General features: G+C 37.7%; 1 protein-coding gene across 1 annotated transcript in view; it reads left to right on the forward strand.

Moving 5' to 3' along the window:
* Positions 1-12,339, forward strand: part of CTNNAL1 (catenin alpha like 1) — a 61,059-nt gene that overhangs the window by 5,566 nt on the left and 43,154 nt on the right. The window lies entirely within an intron of this gene.

A 12,339-nucleotide genomic window follows, 5' to 3' on the forward strand; every position in this document is an offset into this window, starting at 1 on the left:
TAAACTGTACGTTATATACACTCATTTGTTCTATATTTTTGAATCCAGACAATTTTTTGAAAAGCTCTGGGCTGAGTCCCAAACATACTTTGTGCAGAACAACTCCCCCACCTTCTTTAATAATCACTTTATTCTTCCTGTCAAAACTCCCACTTGCAGTCTTATACTGTTTTTATCCAAGGGAGGGAAGAGGGAGATTTGCCACACAGCTCCACCCTGATGTGGAATGTTATTCCACCACCCACTCATCTTCCTGTCTACGACGGATTTACTTCATTCATCATTGTACAGACCCTTTACATTTATTCTGAGATAGCTCACCTCGTCTTCCCATTTCTCTGCACTGTCTTGGCAGCTTTTCAGGATTCTTGTCTCACTAAACTGGAGACGAACACAGTACATGAGTTCCTCTTTGCCGAGTTGTGTATGTGAATATACTTACTCGTATGTGAGTTTTTAATTGCAAAGGTAAAACACGAAATTCAAACAAAATGGTGTATAAAGGAAGTGCAACTGCCCCTTGTTTCTGCCTGTTGAAGCACCTCCCATGACTTGGTGTTTTCTTCCATATTGGTTTCTATAGCTGATTAGGATTTTTATATCTACTAAGTGATATAAATTAATTAATAGCTATAAATTATTAGTAGATAATTTATATCTACTAATTGTTATTATTAGTAGATAAATTATTAGTAGATAATTTATATCTACTAATTGTTGAGTGTCAACAAAAGAACACCCAGCCTAAGAAAAAGTCTTATAAGAGTTTATTTGAGCCAAACTGATGACAATTGCCAGGAAGAAAAATCTCAACGGATTGAGAAAATGCCCTGGAGAGTGGCAGTTTTGCAGATTATGTTATATATTAGAATCAAAGGAGGAGACCTAAGGAGGAAATCCACTGATGGTAGGTTAGGGAGGCAGGAGAAAGCACAGCAGGGAAATCTCTGAGATTGGATAAAAAGCAAAACATAGAGACACGTACTCCTTTTACATTGGTGGGTAGAGGATAGTTAACATTTACAGAGGATAGAGATGGTATGTGTGCAACAAGATAACAATGTGGTCTCCTGCTCTGGCAGTTGTGCCTTTGAGGGGCCTAGAAAAGATTACTCTGATTTTTCAAAGGTGTATTAGATGCACAAAGACGATAGACAATTTCAAACGTAAAGGTTGCCCTTTGTTAAGGAAGCTATAGGTCTAGACGTGACTGCCCACCATGACCCGACTTTGGGTAGGAACTTTTACCTTCACACCACCCTCTGTGGTTACTTTCAGTCTTTGGAGGGTCTCCTGAGTTTGTCAAGTTTAGTATGTGCCCCCTTTTGCTTCTACTTGAGTTAAGCCCAGAGAGGAACATCTCTTTCCTGGGCTGGCTCCCTTACTGTTCAGGTCCCAGGGGATTAACACGTTCTTTATTCTTTTGTCTGGGGTGCCACCATTTTTTTTCTTCTTGATGGTCTTCACTTATTTTCTTGCCTCCCCACAGAATAAGTAATTAAACTAAAAAACTTCATTTCAATCAAGAGATTACTGTTAATTACTCTAGAAAATAAGAATAACATCACAAACATGAGATTCTTGAAGCATAACATTGTTAATCTCTAACAATTACCATGTTTCCCCAAAAATAGGACCTGGCTGGATCATCAGCTCCAATGTGTCTTTTGGAGCAAAATTAATATAAGACCCAGTATTATATAATATAATGTTATATTATAATTATATTATATATATATATTATAATTATATTATATATATATATATTATAATAATGTTATATTATATATTATAATTATATTATACCCAGTCTTATATTATAGTAAAATAAGACCGGGTCTTATATTAATTTTTGCTCCAAAAGACACATTAGAGCTGATGGTCCAGCTAGGTCTTATTTTCTCGGAAACACGGTATATAGTGTTTACTATATAGTGGACACTATTCTAAGTACTTTACCTACATTTACTAATTTAGTCCCCACAATGGCGTTATGAGATAGGTACTATTCTTGATTTTACAGGTGAGAACACCGAGTCACAGAAATGTTAGATAACTTGCCACATGGCAGAGCCAGAACTGAAACCCAGGCAAAGTGACACGAGAGATCGTGCTCTTGACTGCAAGGGTATACTTTGTTAGGGTTTGGTACTTCTTGACACCCTTTGTTAGAGGGTATCAAGTAAGCCCTAGTTCTTCTTTTATTCCACAACAGAGTTCTTCGGTATATCAGATTCTATTTCTTCCCCATGGGATGCCTTTTCTGCTCTCTTTTCCGGTTCTTTCAGGCATTCTCCGGACTCTAGTGTCAGGGCAACTCCATGCTGTGATTCCCAGTATAATATGCCTCCTATTTTGTAGAAAAATCGCTAGAATATTATTGGGCACATTATAATTTACAAGGCACTTTCACCAGCTGTCATTCCCTTCATCCTCGATACAATCCTGGCAGGAAAGAGGAAGCATAGTGATGAAGCATGTAGGCAACTTACTGGCTTTGTGACCTTGGGCAAATTATTTTATTTAAAAAAATTTTTTTATTGGGGAATATTGGGGAACAGTGTGTTTCTCCAGGGCCCATCAGTTCCAAGTCAGTTGTGGAGGGCGCAGCTCAGCTCCAAGTCCAGTCTCCGTTTTCAATTTTAGTTGCAGCGGGCGCAGCCCACCAGCCCATGTGGGAATGGAATCGGCAAACTTATTGTTGAGAGCTCTCGCTCTAACCAACTGAGCCATCCGGCCGCCCAAGGGCAAATTCTTTGTCATGCAGAGTGCCATGTGGAGTCTCTGGTCCTCCTCCCCACATAAGAATGCAGGATATGGTGAGGCCAAAAAGGAACAATGGAGCCATAGATAGGGGAGTCATACCACTATTTTCTTGCTGGCAACTGGGTGAGACACACACAATAGTATCCGCAAGATCAGCAAGCAGTCTGCCATTCACTTCTTCTGCCTGCCAACCAACCAACCAATCAATGCAGTCCCGGCAGTTATATCAGTAGTCAATTGGCTAACTGGTTACAGCTGATGGCCAACCAATCAAAGTCGATGGTCATTCACCACCTGAGCCAGCACCTCCCCACGCGAGGCCGAGAGCCTGGAAACTGCTCTATGAGACTCTGTCCCCACATTCTTAATCTCTCCAAATTTTAGGTCCTTCATCTGTAAAGGAGGGAAATACCATGCTTCCCCAAAAATAAGACCTAGTCGGACAATCAGTTCTAAGGCATCTTTTGGAGCAAAAATTAAGACCCAGTCTTATTTTACTATAATATAAGACCTGGTCTTATTTTACTATAATATAGGACCAGGTATAATATAATATAATACATAATATAATATAATATAATATAATATAATATAATATAATATAATATAATATAATATAATACTACTTGGTGGGCTTTGGTGTAAGATAAACCTGTGTTCACATTCTAATCTAGGCTGCTTCTTAGCAGTGTGAGCCAGTACATAATTTCACTCAGTGTCAATGTTCATTTTCTTTTTTTAAATTAAGTTTATTGGGGTGACACTGGTTAGTAAAATTATATAGGTTCCAAGTGTACATTTCTATAATACATCATCTGTATATATTGCATTGCATGTTCATCACCCAGAGTCAGTTCTCCTTCCATCACCGTATATTGATCCTTTTTCCCCTCTTCTAATCCTCCCTTACCCTCTGGTAACCACTAAACTGTTGTCTGTATCTGTGAGTTTTGTTTCTTTGTTTGTCTTGTTCCTTTGTTGCTTTCAGTTTTATATCCCACATATAGGAGAAATCATTTGGTTTTCAACTTTTTCTGTCTGACTTATTTTGCGTAACATAATAATCTCAAGATCCATCAAAGTTGTTGCAAATGGCAGTATTTCATCTTATCTTATGGTCGAGTAGTATTCCATTGTGTATATGTACCACATCTTCTTTATCCAATCACCTATTGAAGGACACTTTGGTTGTTTCCATGTTTTGGCCTCTGTAAATAATGCTGTGATAAACATAGGGGTACATATATCTTTACGGTAAATGTTTTAAGATTTTTTGGGTAGATACCCAAGAGAGGGATTGCTGGGTCATATGGTAATTGTATTCTCAATTTTTTGAGGAACCTCCATACTGTTTTCCATAGCAGCTGCACCTATTTACATTCCCACCCATGGTATATGAGGGTTCCTTTTTCTCCTTAGCCTCTCCAACACTTGCCATTGTCTTGTTGATGATAGCCATTCTAACAGGTGTGAAGTGATATCTTTGCGTTTTCCTAATAGCTAGTGAAGTTGAGCATTTTTTCATACATCTGTTTGTCCTTTTTATGTCTTCTTGGGAGAAGTGTCTGTTCAGGTCTTCTGCCCATTTTTTAATTGGATTTTTTGTTGTTGAGTTGTACGAGTTCTTTACATATTTTGGATATCAACCCCCTATTGAAGGAATTGTTTGCAAATATCTCCTCCCATTCAGTAGATTGCCTCTTTGTTTTGTTGATGGTTTGTTTTGCTGTGCAGAAGCTTTTTCGTTTGATTTGGTCCCATTCATTTATTTTTGCTTTTACTTCCCTTGCCTTTGAGGTTAAATTCATAAAATCCTCTTTGAACCCAAGGTCTGTAAATTTAGTACCTATTCTCTCTTCTGTGCAGTTTATTGTTTCAGGTCTTATATTTAACTCTCTGATCCATTTTGAGTTCATTTTGGTATATGGCGACAGATAACAGTCTAGTTTCATACTTTTGCATGTGGCTTTCCAATTTTCTCAGCACCATTTATTGAAGAGGGTTTTTTTCCTCCATTGTATGTTTTTGGCCCCTTTATCAATTTTCTTATCTTGAATAATACCTAAGAATTAAATAAGAGAGCTAATTATAATACACATTTGAGTGCTTAGCATAAACTGGGTACTGTGTTAAATACAATATTTGGATCATTTCATTTAATCCTCTTATAAATATCATAAGGCAGAGAAGGCAATATGGCTACGGGGTTAAGAGGCTAGGCTCTGGAGTCAAACTATCTGGTTAAATCCTAATTCTCATAATCTCCATTGTGTCCAATTTTCTCATTTGTAAAGTGAATGATAGTAACACCTGTTCCATTGGAGTTTTGTGAGGCATTGTGGGTAGTATTTAAAACTATGGTTTGGCAGTATTGCCCTGATACCAAAACCAATAAGGACCCTACAAGGAAAGAGGACTGCAGGCCAATATCCCTAATGAATATAGCAGAAATTATCAACAAAATACTAGCAAATCAAATCCACTAGCACCTTAAAAGGATCATACACCACGGTCAAGTAGGATTCACTCTGGGATGCAAGGATGGTTCAATATATGCAAATCAAGAAATATGATACACCACATTAATAGAATGAAAGAAACAAAATCATATGATCATCAACAATAGATGCAGAAAGAGCATTTGACAAAATTCAACATCTTTTCATGATGAAAACTCTCAACAAATTGGTATAGCAAGGACATACCTCAGCATTATAAAGGCAATTTTTGATAAGCCCATAGCTAGCATCATTCTCAATGGTGAAATGTTGGAAGATTTTCTTCTAAGATCAGGAACAGGACAAGGGTACCCATTCTCACTACACCTATTCAACACAGTACTGGAAGTCTTAGCCAGAGTGTTAAGGCAATAAAAAGGAATAAAAGGCATCCAAGCTGGAAAGGAAGTAGTAAAATTGTTTCTGTTTGCAGATGACATGACCTTATATAGAGAAAATCCTAAAGACTCCACTAAAAAACTGGTAGGACTAATAAACAAATTCAGTAAAATTTAAGGAAATCAACAGGCAATCAACCATAATTCAAAATAAATTAAAAAGAAAAGGTAGCATGTTATCCCCTGCTTGAAGATTCTTCTTGGCTGCTATGGTAATGGAAGGAAATTACTTTTGGTGGTGAGCATGCAATAGAATGTACAGATACTGAATTATAAAGTTGTACACGAAATTTACATATGAGTTCAGACAATTAAGTTCGCGAACTCATCCTAGAAAAATTGCTACATACCTCATTGCTGAATATCACTACAGTCACCTTCGAAGTAGTCTCCTTGGGAAGTTATACACCCATACCAGCTCCTAGTCCACCCTTCAAAGCAATTTTGGAACTCTTTTTCTGGAATGGCCATCAGAGCTGTCGTCGTATTACACTTGATGTCCTGAATGTCATCAAAATGTCTTCCTTTCAATATTTCCTTGAAATATTTTACTTCGGGTAAAGAAAGAAGTCATTGGGGGCCAGATCAGGTGAGTAGGGAGGGTGTTCCAGTACAGTTATTTGTTTATTGGCTAAAAACTCCCTCACAGACAGTGCTGTGTGAGCTGGTGCATTGTTGTGATGCAAGAGCCATGAATTGTTGGTGAAAAGTTCAGTTCGTCTTTTTCACGCAGCCTTTTGAGCACGTCCAAATAGTAAACTTGGCTAACTGGTTATCTAGTTGGTACATATTCATAATGAGTAATCCCTCTGATATCAAAAAAGGTTAGCAACATTGTTGCAACAAGATCACAAACTTAATTGTCAGACCTCGTAATGTTATTAACCCAATGTTACTTCAATACATTTAATTTAAAAAATCAATATACAGAAATCGTGTTTATGCTAACAACAAAATAACTGAAAAAGAAATAAAACAATCCTATTTACAGTAGCATCAAAGATAATAAAATACTTAAGAATAAATTTAACCAAGGAGGTGAAAGATCTGTACACTTTACACTGAAAACTCTAGGACTTTGATGAAAGAAATTGGAGAAGATCCAAATAAATGAAAATATATTTCATGTTCATGGATCAGAAGAATTACTATAATTAAAATGTCCATACTACATCTATGGACTCAATGCAATCTCCATCAAAATACCAATGGCATTTTTCACAGAAAGAGAAAAACAATCCTAAAATTTGTATCAAATCACAAAAGATCACAACTAGCCAGAGCAATTCTGAGAAAGAACAAAACTGGAGGTATCACACTTCCTGATTTAAAGCTATGTTGCAAAGCTACAGTAATTAAAACAATATTGTACTGGCATAAAAACAGCCACATAATCCAATGGAACAGAATTGAGAGCTCAGAAATAAACCTGCACGTATATGGTCAACTAATTTTGGCAGGGGAGCCACGAATACTCAGTGGGGAAAGGACAGTTTCTTCAATAAATGGTGTTGGGAAAACCGGATAATCACATGCAAAAAAATGAAACTGGATCCCTCCCTCTCTTACACCACTCACAATAATTCACTTAAATGGATTAAATGTAACACCTGAAACTAAAGGTCATAGAACAAACAGGAAAAAATCTCCTTGACATTGGTCTTAGCAATGATTTTTTGATTTGACACCAAAAGCACAAGTAACAAAAGCAAAAATGAACAAATGGGATAACATCAAACTATAAAGCTTCTGCACAGCAAGATAAAATAAACAATCAGCAGAATGAAAAGATAACCTACAGAATAGGAGGAAATATTTGCAAACCAGCTGTCTAATAAGGGGTTAATATCCAAAATATGTAAGGAACTCCTCATACTACTCAATAGAAAAAACCCCAATCTGATTTAAAAGTGGGCAGAGGCACTGAATACATATTTTTTAAAGAAGACATATATAATGGCCAACAGATATATGAAAATATGCTCAACGTCACTAATCATCAGGGAAATGCAAATTGAAACCACAAAAAGATATCACTTCACACCTGTTAGAATAGGCTATTATCAGAAAGATGTGTGTTGGCGAGAATGTAGGACTCCCTTGTGCACTTATGGTAGGAATGTAAATTGGTACAACCAACTATGCGAAACAGTACGGAGATTCCTCAAAAAAATTAAAAATAGAGCTGAAATATGATCCAGTAATCCCACTTCTGAGTATATATTAAAAAAAACACACAAAATCAGGATTTTGAAGAGATCTGTACTCCTATGTTTATTGCAGCATTATTCACAATAGCCAAGATATGGGAACAACTTAAGTGCCTCTCTCTGGATGAATGGATAAAGAAAATGTGGTATAAATATACAATGGAATATGATTTAGCCATGAGAAAGAAAGAAATCCTGCCATTTGCGACAATGTGGATGGTCCTTGAGGGCAGTATGCTAAGTGAACTGTCAGACAGAAAAGGCAAATGCCGTATGATCTCACTTTATTTGTGGCAACCAGAAAAGCCAAACTCACAAAAAAAGAGTGCAGAGTTGGTGGTTGCCACGGGCTGGGTGCTAGGGAAAATGTGGAGATAAATCAAAGGGGATAAATTTCCAGTTATAAGATGAGTAAGTTCTGGGGAATCTCATGTACAGCATAGTGACTATAGTTAACAGTACTGTATTATATACTCGCTAAGAGAGTAGATTAAAAAAAAATCATTTGATGGAGGTGTTAACTAACCCTACTGTGGTAACAATTTGTAATGTATAGGCTGGAATATATGTGGAAGCATTTGCAGTATATACATGTATCACATCGTCACGTACACAGACTTTCACAATGTTGTATGTCAGTTATGTGCTAGGGAAAAAAGTATGGCCTCAGAGTCAAATTATCTGACTCTGAATCTTGGCTTCACCACTTAATAGCTGTGTGACCTTAAACAGGCATCCTTTAATGTCAGTTTCATTATCTGTAAACAGGGGGAAAAGTAGCGACTACGTCTAAGATTGTGAGGATTAAATTAAGTTATTCATGCAAAATGCTTTTTTGTGCCTGCCACGTAGAGATGTTAATGTTATGGCAATGCACCTCATTTCTCATGCCACAAATTTGGAGGTCGTCTTTCACAGCACCAACCTAATCCATCCAGCAAGTCAAATATATTTAGGACATTCCTGAATTCGTCCATTTTCCTCCATCTTGACTATCGTCACCTTGTTTCAAGCCAACATCATCTTTTACCTGGGCTATGCAACTGCTTCCTAATCGGTCTACTTTTGCCATGTTAGCAATCTTCTTTGCCCCCAGAAGAGATTGTTCTTTTAAAAAAACATACGTTTGGGTTTGTGTTAGTTATTTACTGCTGCAAAATAAATTATCCCCCAAATTATGGTTTAAAACTACAAGCATGTATCATCTTGATTTCTTTGTGTCAGAAATTTGGGAGTGGCTTACCTGGCTGGTTCTAGACCCCTTGGTGTCTGCTGGTAGGAGGCCTCAGATCCATCTGGCTATTGCTTAGAGACCTCAGGTCCTGGTCCTGTCAGCCTGTGCATCAGGCTGGTCAGTTGTCTTCACGACATGGCACTGGCTTCCCTTACAGTGAATCATCTCAGAGAGAGACAGAGAGTAAGATGGAAGCTGGAGTGTCTTTATGACCTGTCCTCAAAAGTAGCATACCGTCACTTCTGCTTTATTCTATGAGTTATAAGTTCAGCCAATACTTGAGGAGAGGGAAATAAGACTCCACCTGTCCAAGGGAGAAATAGCAAAGAATTTGTGAAAATTTGAAAACTACCACACTCCACCCTCTGACCACAAGTTGTTTGCATTCTTCTCACCTGCAAACAACCCCGCCCTCCAACCCTCTCTAAACTCTCATCCATTTACGGCATTAGCTGGAAATCCAAGATGTTGGCATCTAAAAATGATTCAGGTGAGGCTCTTGTTCCTTAAGTATAGTGCCTTGACTATAATTCTTTATGATTTGAAGTCCTGTAAACTAAAGAGACAAGTTACCTGCTTCCCAGACACCCAACTTACAGTGGTAGGACAGGCATAGGATAACCACTATAGACACTGTTGTTTTTTTTTAAACAAAAAGAACCCCCACCCCAAACCCGTGAAGGTAGAGGCATAGGATAACCTACATACTTCTGTTCGAAAGTGAAGTATGCTGTATACTTCTGTTTGAAAATGGAGAAAAGAGGAGCCACTGGTTCCTAGCGTTCTGAAATCCAGCCAGACAAGGTTAGCAGTTCCTTGGTTAAGACTCAAGGACTGGGAATAATTCTTCATGGCTCCTAGTACTGCCCTGTGAGTCATCCTTTTTCATAGAAGGTAGCCCATGTTTGCAGCTTCATAGTTGCTCAGCTTGCTCCCTGCCTTTGTGGAAGTTTGGGGGTACAAAAGCTTCTTTTCACTTTATACTTATCTGTCTCTTTTAGTCCAAGCTGGTGGTGTTTCTGCCAATATAATTATCTTAAAAATTTTATGGGTCTCTTGTGAATCTTATTGGCCTCACTCCATTAGACAAACCATACCCACAAGTCTCTTTATGATATGCCTTTCTCTAATTTGGGCTTCTGCTGGGATTCTTGAGGGATAACCTTTAAGTTTCTTAGGAGACCTGTTTCACTGAATGGATCTGTGGAACACCAGTTTGAATCCTTCTAAAATCTTCACATTTTATAGTCACACTATTAGTTCATCTTTAGTCCTTGCTTTCCTGACAGTTCCCTGGACTTTATTTTTGCCTGGAAGCCATTGTTAACTTTAGCATCACTTGCCATCTGGAGAAGCTAGGGATTTTCAAATATAGTCATTCCTGGCTTCTTTTTATTTAATAGTGTTTCCTTTAGCATTTGCCCCTCCTATTCCATTTTACTAGAAGCAAGAAGAAACCAGGTAGCACCTTCAAAATCTGCCTTGAAATCTCCTTAACTAGATCACCCATTTCATTAGGTGTATTTTCTAATTTCCACATTACTGAGGATGATTTTCTGCCAGTACGTAACAAGAATCCCCTTTTCTCCAGTTTCCAAAAAGATTTTTCTTACTTTCCTTTAAGCCTTCACCCATAGCCTCCATGGTCATCATGCTTCTACAAAGTTTCTTCAGAACTCTTTTTGCTTTTAGTAACTCCTCAAAGTTCGTTCAGCTTCCACTGCCCAATTTGAAAGCCAATCCCATATTTTAGGTTTTGTTACAGCATTGCCCCAGTTCCAGGTACCAAATATGTACTAGTTATCTATTGATGTGTAACAAGTTACCCGAAATGTAGTGCCTTAGGACAATAAACATTTATCGTCTTATGGTTTCTTTGGGTGAAGAATTCTGGAATAGTTTATCTGGTGGTTCTAAATTAAGGTTTCATGAGATTGTAATCAAGATGTTGGCTGGGGCCATAGTAATCCAAATGCATGAGTTAGGCTGGAGAATCTGTTCCCAAGTTCACTCATTTCGCCATTGGTAGGAGGCCCCAACTCTTCAGTTTCTTTTGGCCAGAGGCCTCAGCTTCTTACCATTTGGGACTCTTCCATAGGACTGCTAACGTGTCTGTCACAATATGGTAGCGGGTTTTCTCCCGCGGCAATTGATCCCAGAGACAGTGTGTGAGATGGAAGTCACAATGTGTTCGATGACCTACTTGAGCAGTATACCATTGTTTTCCCTTTATTCTGTTCATTAGAAGTGAGTCACTAAATTCAGCCCATCCTTAAGGGGAGAGAAATAAGGCTCCACCTCTTGAAAGGAGAAATATCAAAGAAGTACTGGACACATGTAAAAACCACTACAGAGGTTATATCGGCCTCCTCTCACACTCCGAATAAAATACGAACTCTTTATTCCAATTCACAGCCTTACATGGCTGGTCCGTGCCTACCTGTTGGATATTTGTTTTATACTTGCCGTCTTGCCCACCATTCTTTAACCACATCTGGTCTTACCTCATTCCTTATGTCCCCCTCCCCACTTTTTAAACAATTATTTCTTCTCCCTAGAATGCTTTATTCCATTATGTGTTTACCAGCCTGGCTACTTGATATCATTTACATTTCAGCTTAAATATCATTTTCTCATGAAGGTAGATCAGCTAATCTCGTAGCTACACAGATACATTTGATCACATTATCCTATTTTGATAGTTTGCATAACATTTATATTAATATTTTTTGTTTACCTGTTTATGTGATTATGTGCCTCCCCCCACACTAGGGTGTAAATTCCATGAGCACATGGGCCTCTTTTGTTCATTTCATCATTGCTTAGAATTTTACCTGGCATATGATAGGTATGCAACAAGTATATTTTGTATGATTGAATTATTGTTTTTCTACTAGACAGTTAACCAAATGGGGGCAGGATTGTGTTGGTCTTGTTTACTGATGTATCCTTTGGATTTGACATCTAGGAAATATTCAAAATTTGAAAAAAATATAGATGAGGAAATTTAGAGAGATTCAATAAATTTCCCTAGGTCCTTTGAGCCAAGGCTCAAACGCAGGCCTTTCTAAACTATTAATACCATAACATAGAACGTGCTTGATACATTGTAGTTGTTCAAACAGTGATTCCTTTCCTCTTTTAATTCTGTATTCTGGTCTTTGTGAATACAGTTATAGAAGTCATTTCAAAATCATGCTCAATGGACATGTACTATTTAGGATCTATAGTTT

Source organism: Rhinolophus sinicus, chromosome 16 (assembly GCF_057876585.1).
Source record: "Rhinolophus sinicus isolate RSI-liver-muscle chromosome 16, RSI-T2T, whole genome shotgun sequence".
Classification (NCBI taxonomy): domain Eukaryota; kingdom Metazoa; phylum Chordata; class Mammalia; order Chiroptera; family Rhinolophidae; genus Rhinolophus; species Rhinolophus sinicus.